At 32.0% G+C, this 19,582-nt stretch overlaps 1 protein-coding gene across 3 annotated transcripts in view; it reads left to right on the forward strand.

The window, feature by feature from the left end:
* Window positions 1-6,847: 6,847 nt before the first annotated feature.
* Eaat2 (Excitatory amino acid transporter 2) overlaps window positions 6,848-19,582 on the forward strand; it is a 61,059-nt gene continuing 48,324 nt past the window's right edge. For 2 of the 3 annotated variants that reach the window (XM_080178991.1, XM_080178990.1), the window contains exon 1: window positions 6,848-7,108. The gene's annotated coding sequence lies outside the window, so the exon portion shown is untranslated. Of the gene's footprint in view, window positions 7,109-13,663; window positions 13,751-19,582 lie in introns of those variants that run through there. The other variant, XM_080178992.1, reaches the window with a different exon arrangement.

Raw genomic sequence — 19,582 nt, forward strand, 5'->3', positions numbered from 1 at the left:
TTAAAATCATCTTAGGACAAATACAGGTATAAGGTATAACCAACAAGCGAAAAAAATCTAAAATAATATTTGGGGGGCAAATGGAGAGGTCGTCAATTTTACGATGTGTTGCCCCCCAACGACAGCTGAGAAACACGTATAGGTTTCGTGATTTTTTCCCGAATTTATTTCGTTATTGGTATAAGCTGGGACAAATATATTTATTCCCTGTAGGTTCAGCGGTTACCTTGTTAACCAAATATGTACATTTAGCTATGTGAGGTAAAATGTTAGAGGGCTTTTAGAAGGACTGACAAACAGAATAAAGAGTGTATTCGCAAAGTTGGTAAAGTGTAGATACTTAAGCTTATGAATAGTAATAATTGACCCTACTAATAATATAGTACCACGCTTCGGGGTATTGTAATTAAAACTATAAAAAAAAGTTTAAGAGATGAAAAGTGTATTGTAAAAAAAGAATAACTATTTATATAATAATAATATGGTAAAATAGAAACATTCATTAATATTAAACTTGACTAGGGAATTGATAATATCCTTCATAGATACCTGTGGCAGTTTTATAGTATATCTGCCACAGATATCTAATTCAGACATTACCAATTACCCGGTCTGCCATACCTATGGGAGGCTGGGGGGAGCAGTTGGTATCAGCTTGTGCTGTAGAACTGAACTAACTTTTTATGACAAAATATGCCTTTTTATATAAAATTGTTTTACGTGTCGGCTCTGTAGAAAAAAGAGGGGGAGAACTCTAGAAGCCTTTGTGTGCCAAGCATGTTTTGTTGTTTAATGGTTAACAAGGATGGCTATGTTTTAGATAGGTATGGCTTTTATAAGATTACATACATTAGTGGTTTATTAACAATTATATGACTAAACTTTATGAATTTTAAATAGCAACAAAAGGTTTAATTGTTGTTTTTACAATCATGAAAGATGGGGTTTTTCTAATAATATATAAAGTGAAATTTTTAGTAAAGTAAAAGTTTTTATTTTGATTATTAGAAAAAAGAACATTAAACTAAAACTTGAAGTTTGTAAAAAGACCTTGAAGGTTTGGGCTTTAATAGGAGCTATGACTCAGTTCTTTGTTGAGGAGGTTGTTGTCTAAAGATAGTTGTAAAAGCTTGGAAGTATTCTTAACACATCTGTGGGATAAAATTGAATTTTAGCCTTTCAGTGAAGCTTTATTTTGCTTGGGAAATGGGTTTGTGATGTTTATATTTTACTTAAAAGCTATTATATATTACAGTTTGGATTTATATAAAATAATAAAAAAACATAAACCTTTTTTTTACGGGTTAATTATAACATATTAAAGAGTAAAAAGAATTAAATTTAGGGTTAGGTTTTTCCTTAAAATATTCTAGTAGGGGCGCAGCCAATGGCTTATGCTGTTGGATAAAAAGGGCCTTGATACTTTGAAGCGTAAAAGGCGTGGTAGAGTGTTTAATATGTCTACAGTTAGACTTAAAAATACCACAAAGAACATTTTAGTTGTATAGCGGACCTTTTAGTGAGAGGTAAGTTTAAATAAGACTTTTTGTATATGATATTTTTTTGTGTTAAAAATATTTTTATTTTTAGGAATGCTGACAGAGAACTGTTACAGAATAGATATGGTTGATTAACTTGAGGATATAAGGTAATTGATTTTTATAAAAATTTTTAAAAATTGGGGGATAGAAAATGTAGGTTTTTAATCACCAACCTAGATCTTAAGTTTCAGATGGAAACAGGGAAAAACTATTTTGGGGGAGAATTTGCCCTGGAGAAAAAAAGCCCATCCCAACTCCACTTCCCATTTTTTTAGTGTTTATAACTTTAATTTAAAGATGAGGGTTAACACACCCATCCCCCCTTTCTAAAAGTGTCCCAAGTGGCCCTAGGAGCGTAACCGCTAGTTATTACATAAACAAATATATATAACTTAATGACAAGAGAGTTTGTAATGGGGCCTCAAGAATAACCATTCATTTTAATATGCTCTTAACTTCTCTTTATCAAATATTATATAATGAAAACATTGCTGGCGCATAGAGACGAGAGGGTGATTTCCCTTCATAGAGAAAAAAATAAAAGAGAGGAATCGAAGCAACTAGAAGACGAAAATAGGCAGTGGGCCTAGAGGCCTACTCAGCGCTGTTGCCGCGCTAAAATTTATTGCTATTCCACTACTTTTCAAATGGGAGGATTAAAAATTATTTAAAAAAATATTTTTTACTTTTTAGGGCAGTGCGGGGTTATTCCGGTCAATTTTTTGCTTCAACTTAAAAAAAAACATACTTCCCATAAACTTTTACCGGTTTTTAAGAGTGCAAATGAAAGATATGGCAATAACGAAGAAGCCTGTCTTGGTTCCGTTAAGATCTCGCAACTAGAAGTCGGTCAAAAATCGGTTTTAAGGGCGGCGGTTGGCCTATACCGGAATAACCCCACCGGTGGGGCTATTTCGGTCAGTTGACTTTGGGGGGGTGGAACACCCCCTTAAAATATTTTTTTTAACATTTTAAACTATGAGTAGAAAGCTGAGGTCATTAGCTTTCTAACGGTACTAGTCGCATGCAGATCAGAAAATTTTTTGACCACATTTTGCCAATTTTAAAAAAGTCGGTAAAATCGCAAAAAAAAACAGATTTTTTTCATGCAAACTTAAAAAAAAAATCATACTTTTTATTATATGATTAGGTTTTTTTAAGCTTTATACATAAATTAGAGGCAATTTCTGATTCGCAGGTCTTGGAATTTCTTGAAAAAAGTGATTTTTTCCAAAAAAAAATTTAATTTTAAAAATCCTGCCAGTTTTGACAGCAGTTTTTGATACATTTTTTCTTGTCTCAAATTGGCTAGGATTGACCTACAAGGGTGGGTAAGGTGTCTAAAGATGCAAAATTACATGCCTGACAATTAACTCGAAATGATATGGGGTCTAACTAATATTTCAACACATTTTATGCAACAGGAATTTTGAAAATGCAAAATCTTGAATATGTACTCTAAATCTTGGAGATAGAACCCATATCCTGGGGAGTTTTTGTTAGGACATGCAAAGAGCTTTCTATAGACACCTTAAACACCTTTCTAGCTTAATCCTAGCCGATTTGACATAAAAAATCCAAACCGCGCAAAAATCTCGAACACCCTCTTATACGAAAAAGATGCAAGGGTTTCATATGGAATTTTAAATCTTCTAGCAGTCTTTCTAATAGACACACCCCTTCTTACATGAGCCAATGCAGCTGATACATCTTCAGGCAAATATTTAAGGCGTTCCTTTGGGTGATATACTCTTCCCATTACTATAAAAATGTGTCTGAAAAATTTTTAATGTCTTTACAAATTGAAAAGCTTAGGCAACAAAACATGACATAATACAAGCAATAAAATGACTAGTAATGTACATCACACAACAGGCAAGGCAATGATTAAAGCTTAGGTCATGCATTTAGGTTGTTTATGCTTCCAGATCACATAAATAAAACATTAGGGTATTATACAGTTATAAATACAGTAATAAAAAAAAGTAAAAAAAGTTACCGGAATAGACCCTTTTTTTGAGACGAAAAAAAAATTATGAAAAAATCAAGTTAGAACAACGCCTCCAATTGCAAACGATAAATGAATGCCATATCTTTCATTTTACCAAAACCCGGGGGTCAATAGGACTTACCATTTTTTCACCATTTTAGATTGAACATGGCCTATTTTGAAATTTTTTTTTTGCAAATTTTTTGCAACTTTTTGAGGGCAAAAAAATCAAAGAAGGAGTGATCTGACAAAAATTTGCTGAAGTAAGAAAGTATAGGCAATAAACTACAACTTTGCTTTTCTGAAGATCTCTCGCAAACGTTTAGAACACCGTTAAAAAAACGGTTTTAAAAAAGTTGGTCGAGTGACCGGAATTAGACCCCCCTACCGCATTAACCCCACACTACCCTACTATTTCCATATTTAGGGCAAGAATGTTAGATTAGATATTTTTGTTTTGATGTTTTAATTCAAAATTACATAGAATTTTATTTTTATTTAAAAAAATTTGTTCATGAAAGATTAATCCTTCTATTTCTAAAAAGGGGGAAATTTTTTTCATAATGAACATTCAGCTGATTCTGACCGCCCACGGCTGTTTGCTAAATATCGCTTTTCTTTTTATTCACATTATTATTTATGATTGACTTACAAAAAGCCCTGGGCGGCTTTTGATTTTCGTCTGCTTCTAAATTTAGGGATGGGGAAGTAGTATTTTACCATGAAAAAGGGGTGAGTATTCATCCTCTTATCCTTTTTCCTTATGTTTCCCTTATAAGTGCCTTGTCGAGTACAGAAACCACCCTATTTATTTTGAAATAAACAGTTTAACAAAAAATAAGACGGGTTGAAAAGGATTTCTTTTGTTTATTTTTTACTTTTTGTTAGGTTACATTGGGTACTACTACTAGGTATCCCCGCAGTGGTTAGCCAATTTTCAATCTTATTAGGATTCATTAAAATTAGTTAAAAACTTTCCTAATAAAAACAAAACATTTTTTTGGAATAGCTATTCCTATCTTCCATCCCCTTAGCGTGTGATATCTGAGAAACCAATGCAACTGTATAATGAGAGAATCGGTGAGCAAAAGTTGAATGGAAAGGTGCAAGAAGAAGGACCAGGAAGGGAGGGGAATATGGACTGTAAATTACACTACTACTCAAGATTTTATAATCACTTTATCTTTTTCGTTGGCTCAAAAGTTTCGGTTCCACTCTGGTTATGTCCGAACTTTTTAACCAATAATCATGATCTACAGAAGGGGTAATTATGATTATCATCATTATATATTAATTAGAATATATCATCTAGTGTCGTATCCCTTAAGATCCCTAAAAAAAGAAGGGTCACAATAAATGTCCTCTTTTTTCCCCTTTTTCATTCACACTGAAATTTTCTCCAGTCTAATTTTGTCCTCTATTCGGATCCGGGATCAGGTCAGAAATATTGGGGATAGTTTATTTTGTGGAGCGACGCTACTCTGTAATTGTCACTGTCCGTATGTAATACTAGTGGGAAATGTGATTTTCCAGGCTGCTATTCAAGATAGACAGCATTTTTGGATCTACTGCAGTTCACGGTAAATTAATTTTAAAGGCTGCTAGCTGCCAAACGGCTGAACGTACAGATCATGCCGGCACACTGTTTTAAGCGGCATAAGAAGGCCTACAAATAATCTGTAATAGTCAAGATCCAATGATGCACAGGGAAAGCTTCACTGAAGAAAAAACGCGTAAAATAGGTCTTTTTCGCGCATTTCTCTGCACTGCGAGTTTATTATGCATTATTGATTTATGGCTATTCCAGATTATTTATAGGCCTTCTTATGCAGCTTAAAACAGTGTACGGACATGATCTGTACGTTCAGCCGTTTGGCAGCTAGCAGCCTTTAAAATTCATAGATTTTTGGAAATATTGCTTACCAGCAATATTTTACCGTGAACTGCAGTAGATCCGCATTTTTTATTTATTTCAATACCACTGAGTATCTAATATATCTAACTTACTTGGTCCGTCAGTCTGTCAGTCCTGGTATAAAAATATAAAATGATAGACACTTATTAAAAGTTTCCTGACCTTTTCCCAATAAATTTATCCAGTATTATCCTCTTAGAAATATTTTTTTCAATTTTAAAAATTTTTAGGTAATCTTTATATCATAGAGGCAAAGAGCTATCATAGAGCTTTTTTTATTTTGGGGGTGGCGGGGAGGTAAAACTTAAAAATAAAAATTTTTGTTGGTGCCTCAACCCCCCCCCCCCCCCTGGACGTTCCTGTGAGCAACTTTACTTCGTTTTTTTTCATCCTCGTTATTTTTATAGACATTCAAGATTTTAAAGGTCTTTTTACGTTCGTTTGTGCGAAAAAACGGCAGTTTAAAATATATCCAGCTGTTTGGTCGCTGGCTGTTTAAAAAGCTTATTTCCAACTTGATTCCTTTAATCTTCCCATTTACAGTTCTCCTTTCCTATTTTCTGAGCCTCACCTTCCTTTTATATTATATTTCGGTGTCAATTCTCCTTCTCGCTAACACAGACCTTGTCTAAAAATGGAGGAGACTTTTTTACTATTTTATTTTCTAAAGTAGTAAAGCCTAAGATTTTAGTAACTACTAAACTGATGAAGTTCTCCATTTTGGGGGAGCATCACCGTGCATGTTCTTGGATGGTTTTAGGCTATATTATTTCTACATTTTAGTCTTGGGGACGGTTTTAGGCCCATTCCCTACAATTCGAAAACAAAGCTAGGGACGCTGCCGCTAGTTCTATTATATGTAATAGTAAGGTTTTTTTTATCGTTGCTAACCTCTGAACTGATAAAAAGATTTAAATAGGGAAGCTTCACATACCTCCTAGGATAGTTTTAGGCCACTTTATTTGTTAACTAAAAGTTTTGGGGTGGTTTTAGGGATATTAGCCGCTTAATTCAAATGCAGAGCCTCTATATATATGCAAGGGGCGAATCCAATAGTATGGTAATTATGAAGTGCTTAAAACATCAATTAAATTAATTAATTAATGATTAATTTAAAAACATAACCATTGAGAAAAATTCAATATTTTTGAAAAAAATGTTTTAAATGGTTTCAGGGAGGGTGTAACCTCTGTCTTTCTCTGTTTCTATCTCTATTTCTCACCTCGCCGCCTCTTTTCATATCTCTCTCTCTGTTCCTATCTATATCACTGACCAACCTTCCCTATTGAAGCAAAGACATACCCCTCCTCACCCCCCTCTAAGAATACCTCTCTCTGATTCTCTTAAAATCACCTCGCTCGCCCGGCAAACAAAGTTTCTGTGAGAGAAAAAAAAATCCGGCAGTCATTTCAGCCAACTGCATCCCACAGGGCATACATACACAGTCTACCTTTCACTCAGATTATATATATGAAGCCATAGTAGAGCTTAGTAGCGCAGCAACAGATATTGAACAGCTGTTTTATCCACAAAAAATCACCATTAGCAGCCTGGAGCTTGGGCTGTAAGGACATCAACTGGTGTCGACAGACGGTGTTTGTCAGTTCAGAACATATCAGACGATCCTTAACGGGTATCGTCAAAACTTTATTCTAAAGACAGGTAAGATATTCAGTGATTTATAAACATTTTAAAATGTAAAGAACTTTTCATTTTACAAACAAGTAAAAAAATATTTTTTTGTAAAATTATTATTAAATACCATGAAGCATATGTTAATGTTTGTAAATATATTAATACTGAATTAGCAGTAGCCTAGATGTTCTATACTTCATGTTTTTACGTTTGTCCGTCGGAAAATGTTTCTTCGAAAGGTACGATACGTTTCTTGACTTTTAAGTCTACTTTTCAAAATTAGTCAACATATGTGTAATGTTTTAATTATTACTATATAACAGTATACAGTTCTTTTTGATCTAAATGTATTAAGACTATTGTTGCTGGCTTACATATAGTCATTTATTTTAATCAACAAGCAGGGAAAAGGGAATGTGATACTCACAAACAATTCCTCATGAAAATTTCCCTACAACACTCTTGCCTTAATCCCCCCCCCCCCCATCCTTTTTTTTACCCACTTCCCTTCAGTTACATAAACAACAAGTTTTACGCCAACAAAATATCTAATTTTCGGCAATTAAAAATGGAATTAATTGGCTGAATAGCAGTCTCAGGTTTCTGGTAATGTTTAATTCTTGATTAAAGATAATCGTTTATGACATATGTAGTGTCTAATCGTTTATTTAAGATTTGTTTAATTTTCTTACTTGTTCCTAAAAGGTTTACGAATAATCATGTCTGGTTGGAAAACGATAGACCAATACTAACATGCTTAAATAAATTATTAAAGGAATCCGTTAATGACCTACCTTAATTTTTAAAAAGTTTCGCTTTTCAAATTTAAAGATCATTTTTATAAAGAATTTCTATATGAAGAATATTTTAAGTTTTTCCTTCTGTTAAAAACTCAAAAAATCCATTAAGATTTTTTTTATAAGAACTAGATACTTGTGCAAATGAACAACAAACAAAAGTATTCTTGTAAAAATTTGCTCGTACTTGAATTACAGTAAACATATCAGATTGTAATAAATAGAGTGACCACCACCTTAAATTACACTTTTTAAAAACAGTCTTTGTCAATTCTTAACATCTGAGTTTTTTGAGGCAGGTTAAGAATTATTTATTGATTAAATGGTTGTCAATTGAGAAAATATTAGAAATATTAATGTTTTACTTGAATTCATTTTTGTTCTCTAGTTACTAGCGATGAGCGCCTAGCATTATAGGGCGGTAGAATAGACTAAATCATTCAAATAGAACTTTAATAGCCTAAAACCTTACCAGGACTTATGTGAATAATTTCCCTTATTTTCTACTGCAAACACACTTTAAAAATTCACTTTAATTTTTTTAAAAGTTTAAAAAAGTTATTTTATCCTCTTAAAAACTTAAAACTTTGATGTAAAATTTCTACTTGATTATTAGTTGAGGAAAATTTGAATTTATTAGCAGGACAAAATAATCTTTATTAACTTAGTTTGTGTGTAAATAATTTTAAGGAAATACTCATATTCTAATAAGAATCAAATAAAAATCGTATTGCTTTGCTTCTAACAGACAAAATTTAGACATTTAGAAAAAGAATGACAATATTCAAAGCAGTAAAGCTAGCGATTTTGCTCAGTTAGACAATTCTTATATGTACATACATTGACAAAAGATCTAATCGTCTCTCTTGCACTGACATTATGATGTAGAGACAAGTGTAGACAAGCTTTGATTTGAAAAAGAAAATTTTGTTTAACCCTTTCTTTTCTGTGTAAATTATCTGTACATACATATTTTGTTGAATATTTGATTTTTTGGTAATTTGCCAAAAATATATCTTACGATATTAGTAGGAGCTCATTTAAATGGTGTATTTTATAACTGTTTATTAAGCAGTGTCTAAAATAATTACAATAACAAAAAAATAATTAAGATAAGGGGCGGTGGTAGTTTTTTTATGCCTAGGCCCTGCGAGAGGCACATAACCTGCGGGGCTTATATCTGCGATATCTTAACCCCGCGTGGCTACCCTGAAATAAATTAAATCTAACCTAACCTGAACTAAAGAAAAATACAAAAAAAACTTTAAAAACTACCCTTATTTTCAATGTATTTCAAAATAAGTGAAGGGAGGGGTTTTCTGCAGGAATAAGGTATAACCAACAAGCAAAATAAATCCAAAATAATATTTGGTGGGCAAACGGAGAGGTCGTCAAATTTACTATGTATGCCCCCCAACGACAGCTGAAAACACGTATAGGTTTCGTGATTTTTTCCCGAATTAATTTCGTTATTGGTATGAGCTGGGTTTTCTGTGCTTGATTATATAAATGGACAATATATACCTGAATTTTAAGAAATCTGAAATTTACTCATTATCTAGATGATATAGGTTTTCATATACACAGGCTAATGAATCAAACGATTTAAGCTTAAAATTAGAAAAGTTCTGTTATGCAAGATTAATCTCAATGTTTGTTGGTTGCTAGGGGATTTTTTCTATTTGTCTGGTGTCCATTATTTCAGGGATACAGGTATAGGACAATGGGTAATGATATAAATATTCCAACAACAACTATTTGGGAAATGCTGTTTACAGTATGGTAGTTAATTTATAATTTTGGAGGGGGGGGGGGGGGAGGGTGGAGTAGATTGTTTCACCTGCCATCGTTTCTTCCCTGTTTAATTCTTTTTCTGATAATCTGTTCAGGAAACGTGTTCATCTTCACGTGTTAGAAAAAAAGATGTTGTTTTAAGCAGCATACTGTTAACATTTAAAGCCATTCTGTACGTCAGTCTGTCCGTAATAGCTTGCTCGTGTCGTTAATTAGGAACTTTAGAATTACCCTATCGATTTCAAACATCATATAATGATATCTGTAACAGTACAGTTTAAAAGCCATATCAACTAAAAGAAAGTCATGTCCATTTGAAATGATTTTGTAGCTTTAAAGCTACAGACAGACACAGAGACATCCTATTACTTTTACATAAGGATAATTAATTTTCTTTAACCTTAATATTTTGACATATAACAAAACTAACACTGAAGTGCCGTGCATCTGCAAAAAGTTTGGCGAAAATTGTCATTGACGTCACGAGCTAACGATTTCTTATATTGATTATGCATACATGTCTCAATCGATATATTATTACTTGGATGTTACACCAGATTTTCATGTAATCTGATAAAGTAATGCTCGCAGCTAGATAAAATAACGAACCCCCCATCCACCTGCTTTACCCCAACCAAACCCCTCCTGCTGGTTGTACGAACTTACCAATAAATGAGTTCCATATTAGCAAGATAAATTGACGACAAATTTTCACCTGTCAATACATCCACGTACATCCTGTATCCGTTTATGTATGTTGTGAACTTTTATTGTTTTCTTTGCCTCTCACTCTTTCTCTTATCTATCTCCTGCAGTGCAGTGTAAAAAATGTAATTTTTCAAATTGAATTATTGTGTTACCTATGTCTGTCTGTCCGTCCGTCATTCCGTCATTAACGCTTTGGTGGAAATGTGATTTTCTCCGCTGCTACTCAAGATAAACTATGGATTTTTACTAAAGCACATCCAGTAAACTATTTACTTGGTCCGTCAGGATGTTAGTCATGATACAATATACGTATTTGCTTTTTAGAAAAGTTTCCTGATTTCATACCACTGAACATCTGCTATATAAGTCCTTATTCCGTTTGTCCATTCATGATGCTTCTGTGCTTTCCACGTAAAGATATTGTCATACTTTTTATACACAATGAGTTGACTTGATGGGAAATGGAGAGGGTAGAAAATAGCCTAAAACCATCCTAAACCTTAATTTAAAAAATAAATAGTTATCTAAAATATGCAATGCTTAATAAAGTTTTATTAATATTTCGTTATGAGATAAAACTTTGGTGAAACCTTCCTCTAAGATATCATAAATCGAATTAAAGAGTAGCTTCGCTTTTAAAGACAAACAATAGACATAAAAATAGAAATACATTTTTCACTACTGGCTGAATAACAATACAGTTTAGTTTGCAAATTAGCTTAAGTTAAGGATAGAGCTCTAAAGGGTTGAAAAATATAGCTTAATTAAATTTGCATATTTAAAAAATAAATGATAAATTTTTGTAAGAAAATTAATAATTAATATTTTAAGGGAAGTATTGTCGATAAATATTTTATTTTTACCACTTTTATGAAATATACATTAGGCCCAATGAACAGCGACGCATTAAGGTGCACGTGTCCTTACTGAAAAAATGATGATTTATTAAAATCTTGTGAAAAGTTAGATTTGTCCAGCTTACACACAAGGGCAAACTTTTTTAGGGGGTTAGTTTCATGGGAAGGTCATATAGATAAGAAAACTTATTTTAGTAACGTTTTTCTACATTTCATTTCCAAGATAAAACGTCAATATAAGTAAGAGGATGTCTGCCTGTCTCTCTGTGTGTACCTGAAGATCTCGCCGATCGCTGGAGTTCGACAATTTAAATTAAGTCAAATGAAAAAAAGTTTTCACTGAAATAGTCATCATATTTTCTTTGATTCCAATGACAAAAATTCAATAAAAATCTGATCTTCCTTGGGAGGGGAGGGGGGGGGGGTTATGGAGGGAGGAGTCAAAAACAAACGACGGTATGGCGTGATATGATACTTAGTCAGTAGTCAGAGATTGAGGTATATTGATATCTGAGTTAAAGAAATTTACCGAGAACGAAGCTATGCGTAGTATAATATTTTAATTGATTTCAAATTTACTTGCATTTTTGATGACAGGCAAGTTTAAGTTCCAATTTAGTACGCATTCTATGCATTTTTTCGAGTTTTAGTAGAAATACTTAGTAATCCTATATTATAAAGTAATACGCTTTTTTTGTCTGTAGCGAAGAATCTCGCTAACCGCTGAACCGATATGGTTCTTTTTTACAGTGAAGCCCCTTAAAGGCTCTGAGATGGTATTAGAATATTTTTTTAAAAATAAGCCTGGGTGTGGTTTTAGGCTATTTTTCTGCCCTTCGAATACAGAGCCCCTAGATGCTAGGAGCGCAGCCGATAGTCCAATTTAAAAGTAAGAATTTCATAAAACAAAATTTTGTTCGCATTTCTAATTTGGGTACATTCTCTGACTAACAAGTAGCTGTTACCATATTACATATACTGCGCAGTAAAAATTTAAATAACTGCTAGAAGAAACGATTTGGGGGAGTTAATGAAAAATTAGGGTTTGTTATCTATCAATAATCCTATTGCATTTGAGGTATTTCTAAATTCTTAAACTTTATAAATTAATAATTCTAGCTTAAACTGGACATATCTGGAATATTGGGACAGATATTTAGGCAAAGGCCACTCAAAACTAAATTGAAAGCTCGTGTCATGTATCAATTACTTCTATCTGTCTTTTATTTGCCTACTTAAAGTTGTTACAAAACGTTATTTAGTTATTTACTTTTCTTCAAAGGACTTCTAAAATAATGGTCCCTAAAAGGGTTCTTGATTGTCCTTTATACTTTTTTTAAAAATGCAATTCTTAGATGATTTACATAGGATTTTCATTTTTTCGGCAAAAGGCACTATTAAACAATTTTCATTTATTTTATTCAGTAACTGGATGTCTTTGTGCAAAAGTAGTAGGATGTATATGTTTCTTTACACATTAACCTTTAGGATATCTTAGTTTATTTTGGCTTAAATAAAAGCATTAGAAAATAATATTTAGACCAAAAATGCAGTAATTGGATGTCTTTATGAAAGTGTGCTTCAATTGATTTTAAGTATTGAACTCTTCAGTTCTATAAGCATCCGAATTTAACAATCTTAGTGATTAAATTATAATTACTTTAACTTTCAAAACATCAGTTGATAAAAACTAAATTTTGTTACTGTTTTTATTCTGTTGGCATATAAACTAATTTTTAGCTTTTAAGTGCTGCGCTACTTTTTTTTTTATATATTTATGCTTGTTACTTTTTATCATGATTAGTTACTCCGGGAGGAAGTATAGAATAACCCTTTCCCTCGCATTAATACTCCCCACCCCCTCTTTCCTAAAATTATTCATTCCGATTCCCTCCCCAAAAATATTTTCACCCTCTCTATTTTTATTTAATCCCCCCCCCTCCCAAAAAAAATCCCCTTCCTTTTTATAATTTCCCCCTCCCCTTTTAGCATTGTAATGACCGCTTGCTTGTCGCTATGTGCGAGGCCTACGTGCATTTGTGCGTTTGACCTGCTTATGAATGACGCGCGAAAGTAAGCAATATCGCAAGTACCAAACGATGCTGTCGTCTATGCGGTTATGTGTGTGTGTGTGTGTTTGTTTGAATGTCAACCGCCCTATAGTGCATGGTGGGTCTTTATTTCCGCAATGTATCACTTTAACTATTTCTGAAGACAATATTATAACAGCAAAAAAATACTTTTCCTAGTTGGCTTCACTCGCATCATTAAAAATGTCCTCCTTTATTTATCGTTGATATAAATTCAATTATAACTATACACTTTAATTTATAATAATAAACGGAAATGAGGAGTCACCCATTTGTTTTTGTGTGTTTGTGTGTCAACTCTTGTTGACCGCTCGCTACTTCCCCTGTGCATATAATTTAACATGCTGTTAATAAGATAGAAGATTATTAAAATACCGCTTAGTAAGCATTTGGATTTTACAACTTATACAACAAAATTTGAAAGTGAGACTTTAAATTCTAATTTACAGTGTTATAACAATATTTTATATGTATGTCTTTTTAATATGAAAGCTACTCTTTAATTTACTTTTTATTTCAGTCCGTAACGCTCTTGGGAAATACGAATTACTCGGCTTCTTTTTAAGATAGACTGCTAATTTTTTGTGAACATTGTCTGCCGTTGCTTAAACAGCATTAAACTGCTGTAGAGTATCTTTTATTGTTTCGTAGATATTTTACAAATATAGGTTCAAAAGGCTGTTCGGATTATACCGTAGCAAATTATTGTAATCCAGTTTACTGCTAGTTTCTATAAAATTTGTCTGATACATATTAAGACAACTAGTGGCTTTGTGCCAAGATGATATGTGTATATAGGGGAGAGGGGTTTGGGTTGACGCACTCCTTTACCAACTAGCTTAAAACCTGCATAGGAAAAATAATACTTTTCTAAAAAGAACTACCGTTGTTCGTTAACGAGATCTTAGTGAATATAGACACACAGCTTGATACTTTACTTTAGAAAAAAAAGAAATACATATAATGTATGATATTTTTTTCTCTTTTAATAAATTTTAAATTTCGTGATCCTTTAATCTTTAATTCAATAAAAATAGCATAGTTTGACTTATCTGACACGAAAACTAAAGATTTAATCAATCTTATTCTACGTTTTCCCTAGTGGGTGCAACCCTAGCATTTAGGGGCTTTGCATTAAAAAGGCTAAAAAAGGAAGAGGAAAATGGTTTAAAACCATCTAATGGCTTAAATCTAAAATCAAAATAGCCTAAAACCATACTGGGTCCTATTTGAAGCTTCCCTTAAAAGGGGAACTTAGTCAGTTCAGTAGTTTTTGAAATCTTAAGTTTCAAGCAAAAAATCCTTATTACTTCATATTATACTAGCGGCTTCGCCCCCTTGCCTTTAGTGTCTTTATCCCAAGAGGTATGAATAATCTAATTGTTTGTTTTTTAGATGTAAAAAGAAATTTTTTAAATTTCGGGGGGGGGGATTTTTTTTTTGGGGGGGGGGGGTGGGGATTTGTCGATCCTCCTTTTTTTAAGAAATCTTTTTTTGTGGAGGAGGTATTTTTTAATTTTTGGGGAGGTTGAGGGTGTCCCCCCCCCCCACAGTGGAATTTTTGGCGGTTTTGGGGATTTTTTAACTTTACCAGTCACAAATGCCAACAAAAGCTTATATCAAATGAAAATAAAGTTAAAACCTATCACATACAGTTAATGGCTTGTATAATATAACATATTATGCACATATTATTGTGATTCTGGATAAGAAAAATGTCCCCAGAACTAACCTACTCAAATGGTTAAAAATTCAAAATTTCTAATTTAATTCATTTAGGAGAGAAAAGTTTTTTAGCACTGACTTATACCTCAATTATAACTTATTATAACTTTTAGGTCTTATTAAGGTGATTACGATTAATATACATAGTTTTTCAACAATATCATACAGGGCTCGGCAACGGCGCGTCAGCCGTGTCTAAGCCACAAATTTAGATCCTTTTTGATGTTTTAAAAAAATTTCTTTATAAGAGGGAATGCCAAGTTGGGTCAAGTTTAAACTTTCAGTTGATTTTAAAATTGTAAAGGGTTTTCCTGAGGCATACAGGCTGCCGAGCCCTATTATGCCATGAAAATAGAAAAAAATAGGTGATGTTGTTTATGATTTTACTTACGTTACTTACGTGTAGTATTTGAAATTAACCTTAATATCTTCTATGTTCTCTCTCTCTCTCTCTCTCTCTCTCTCTCTCTCTCTCTCTCTCTCTCTCTCTCTCTCTCTCTCTCTCTCTCTCTCTCTCTCTCTCTCTCTCTCTCTCTCTCTCTCTCTCTCTCTCTCTCTCTCTCTCTCTCTCTCTCTCTCTCTCTCTCTCTCTCTCTCTCTCTCTCTCTTTTGTTATAACAACTGCTCCAACATCCCATTTTGCCCGTTTGTATATTCCTATTTTTTTGTGCTTCGCTACTTATTGATATTGTTATTCTTGTTATATTGTAAACTTTTAAAATTTTTCAAATCTTTTAAATGTTCAGAATATAAACAGTTGGACGAACATTGAGGTAATAGAGTAAATGAAAGTAGATCATAAGATTAATTCCATTTAGAAGACCAATAGCACTTGATAGTTGAAAATTTTACCTTTAATATAATTAAATATTTTACACAGAGTTATATAAGAACAGACGGACAAAAAATGTAGAAAAAAGCTAGTTTGTCAGGCTTAGAAACCAAGTATACCATAACAATTTCAGATAGGCAGGCAGCATGACCTTCATGTTTATATATTGAGCTTGGCTCCAATAAGTATCATATGAAAATTATTCTAAAACTATTAAGACTAGCACAAAAATTTTATCTAATTGTCAAGCCATTTTATGAAAGATGACCGCTAGAGCATTACAGACATACTGACGTACCAATCAAGATATAGATATGAGGAAAATTATCATTATATAAAAATCAGCTGTTTATTTAAAATAACAGCCGAGTAAATGAAATTTTTAAAATACAAATCAATTGTCTGTCAGAGAATTAACAATAGACTGACTGACTAATTTTATTATAAACTGGCTGCTCATTAGTGTAGGGAATATTCACATTCATTTTCAGATGTCTCTTGAATAGCTACTGAGAAATTAATGTTTCCGCCGATAACATTTTTTGCGTACAAATGGACAGATTTACAGACATATGGACATTATGATTTATAGATTAGTTGTGCTAAAAATAGGTTTATATCTTATTATATAAAGTAGTAAGTTTTTAAGTCTTAAGCTTAAAATTTCAATAACTACCTAACTGATTGAGTTCTTCATTTTAAGAAAGATTTACATAGGTCCTAGGAAGGTTTTAAGGTATTTTTTAAACCTCTTCTAACTCCTTTAATACAGAGCCATTAATTGATAGGGATGCAGCCTCTAGTAAAATATTATTATTATTATTTATAAATTAATTTATTTCAATATAATTACAAATAACATGAAATAAACTATAATATTTATGGATTTTTTTTTATAATAAAATACAGTAAAATATTTCGCATTAATGAAACAATATGTATAATATTTTGTTTGTATTAATAGTTCAAATTTTATTTCATTGGAAAAAAAAAACATTTTTAGGTTTGAAAGTAAGTAATATTATCTTTATATTGTAAAAGAAAATTCAAAAATTCAGATGCAATGTTGCTATATGAAGAAGTTTTTTCTAAAATTTTTATGGAAAATTGGGCAACAAAAAGAGTTTGAGAGTAGCAATTATTAACAGTCCATTTTTTTATAGCTTCGTCCTTGCTAGATTTCAATGCTCTGTCTTTGGCTACTAAAATGATTGTTGAAATTTGAAGAAAATCTTTATCATTGAATTGAGGATAAATGATGTTAAAAAGGAAAAAGTTTTCTTTTAAAAAAATGAATTCTGGATTCCCATCATTATATTTTTGGTCTAGAAATAGTGCCAATGCATGAATAAAGTACTTAGCAAAATAGCAATAAAAAATCCCATGTTCGGTTGTTGAATCTACGTTGCATTTAGGACAAATTGCATTGTCAAGTAAGCCAAAATGCATTAACTTTTTTCTGCTTACAAGAGTTCTATTAAGCTGTTCTACTAAGAAAGATTTATAATGCAAAATTAAAGGTAATGACATTACTTTTTTAAAACTGTTTTCAAAACTTTCAATATCTGGAAAATAAAGACCATCTCTTTTCCTTGTTTTAATACTTGGGGCATGTTGATCGTACTTTTCTCTCTGCAACCATTTAAAATGCAATGATAAAATGGAAGGCTTAAAATCATTAACATTTATAAGAGGTAATCTTATCTTACTTAATTTCTTTTGGTCAATTGTATCTAGGCATAATATATTTTGTTTACTACTTATTACTTCTACATAAGATTGAAGTTTTTTAACTAATCTACTATCTTGTATTAAAGTATGAATGTCAGAACGAATAGTTGGTAAAAGCATAATTCTATCTCCTATTATTCTGTGTTCAAGTAAATCGAACAAAGTTACAAGTGAGTTATCTGCTAAAATTTGTATCTGATTTTTTGTAAACCTCTTTGCCCAAAAAGAAGAAACAATTAATGTTTTAAGCATTGTGTTTTTGTTTAATTCTAGATTTTTCAAAAATTGTACTGTTTTGTCAAAGTATATTTTGGTTGATCCTGGGTATAGGAGTTTTAAAAATTTGCGATTTTTTTGTAGTGACTTTACACCAAAATTGTTTAGTAAAAAATTGATGTCAACTTTGTAAAATTTGAGTAGTATACCCAGGGAAGAAGAGGGATATAGACGGGCATGGTTTAGGAGATGTAGTAGGCTTGGCATAAAAATTGAGATGCTTTGACTTTCGGGTTTTAAGATCTTTAAACCACCCTGCCAAAGATTAAGCTCAATTTGTTTAGATGCAACCTTGTATCTGTAACTTATTCCTTCATTCGATTTAGATGACCACAAGAATTTAGACATAACTTTCCATAGTTTTTTAGTTTGAGTACTATTAGGTGAGTAGACACGAAAAATATGAAAACACATGGAATTTAAAAGTGACATGCAAAGGTTTCTACGTTTTATTATACTATAGTTACTAAATAGTGGATACTGTTTTGCCTTCCTATCTAGTTTTTGGATAAGTTCATCATAAGTTAGTTTTGCTCCTTGTGTCATATCAAAAGAAATAATTATACCAAGGTGTTTAAAATAAGGTTGAACTTTTCCAATTATATCTAGGTTAGCAGGTTCAATACCATTAATTAATATCTTAGTTTTGGTGAAGTTTACTTTTAATCCAGTTGTTTCTTCTAATTTTGAAAGCAAGTTAAAAACTTTTTCAACATCTGTGTTATTTTTGAAGCAATAAAATTTCCAAGAATCATCTGCAAAGGCTGCTGCAGGTATAATTTTTGAATTTACATGCAAAGAAATGGCTTTAAATAATTTACTGTCAAGGCATGACATAAAAATATGATGAACAATATCATACAGAGTTGCAGCTGAGGGACCACCTTGAGGGGTCCCTAAAATGATATCAATAAACTCAGACACACATTTGTTAGCAATTGCTCTAAATCTACCCTTAGAAATTAAATTAATCCATGCATCAGCAAAGTTTCCACTAGGAAAGATATGCTTAAGTATTCTATGAAGCACTTCTGGTAAAACACGGTCAAAAGCACGTTGAATGTCAAATGAAACTAATTGTGCATTTATTTCATGTTTTTTGATGTAGTTCATAGTAGCAGTCATTGAAACGCTTGCTGTGTGCATATGTCTTCCTGGTATAAAACCATGTTGATCAGGATGTACTATTTGGTCTAAATAAGGTTTAACTTTACAATTTAATGATTTAGAAGAAATCTTATACATAGTTTCCATCATGCAAATACCTCTCAGATTTTTGGCCAGTTTTGGATCAGATCCTTTTTTGTTGATAAAAACTATGTTGCGATCTTTTATACTTGAGAAAGGTGATTTATCAATGTCAATACAATGAATGTGATTAAAGGCTCTAGTTGAAAAGTTAGGGACAAAATTAAAAAGAAATTCATAAAGAATTTTTGGTTCAGTGGAGATTCCTGGACAGCTATTGTTTGACATTGATTTTATCACATCTCTGTACTCTTTAGTTGTACATAGAGGAGAAGAAAGTTTTGTTATTTTGGGGTAAATTTCATCTAAGCTAATGTCAAATTCTGTTAATAATGTATCTAAAGAAGAGATAGGAACATTAGAAGGTGCAACTATGTCTGCATGCATTTTACTTAAATGTTTTACAATGGTTAATGGATCATTTGTTAGTACATTATCAATAA

This window comes from Acartia tonsa, chromosome 12, assembly GCF_053477335.1.
Source record: "Acartia tonsa isolate MP-2025a chromosome 12, ASM5347733v1, whole genome shotgun sequence".
NCBI lineage: Eukaryota > Metazoa > Arthropoda > Copepoda > Calanoida > Acartiidae > Acartia > Acartia tonsa.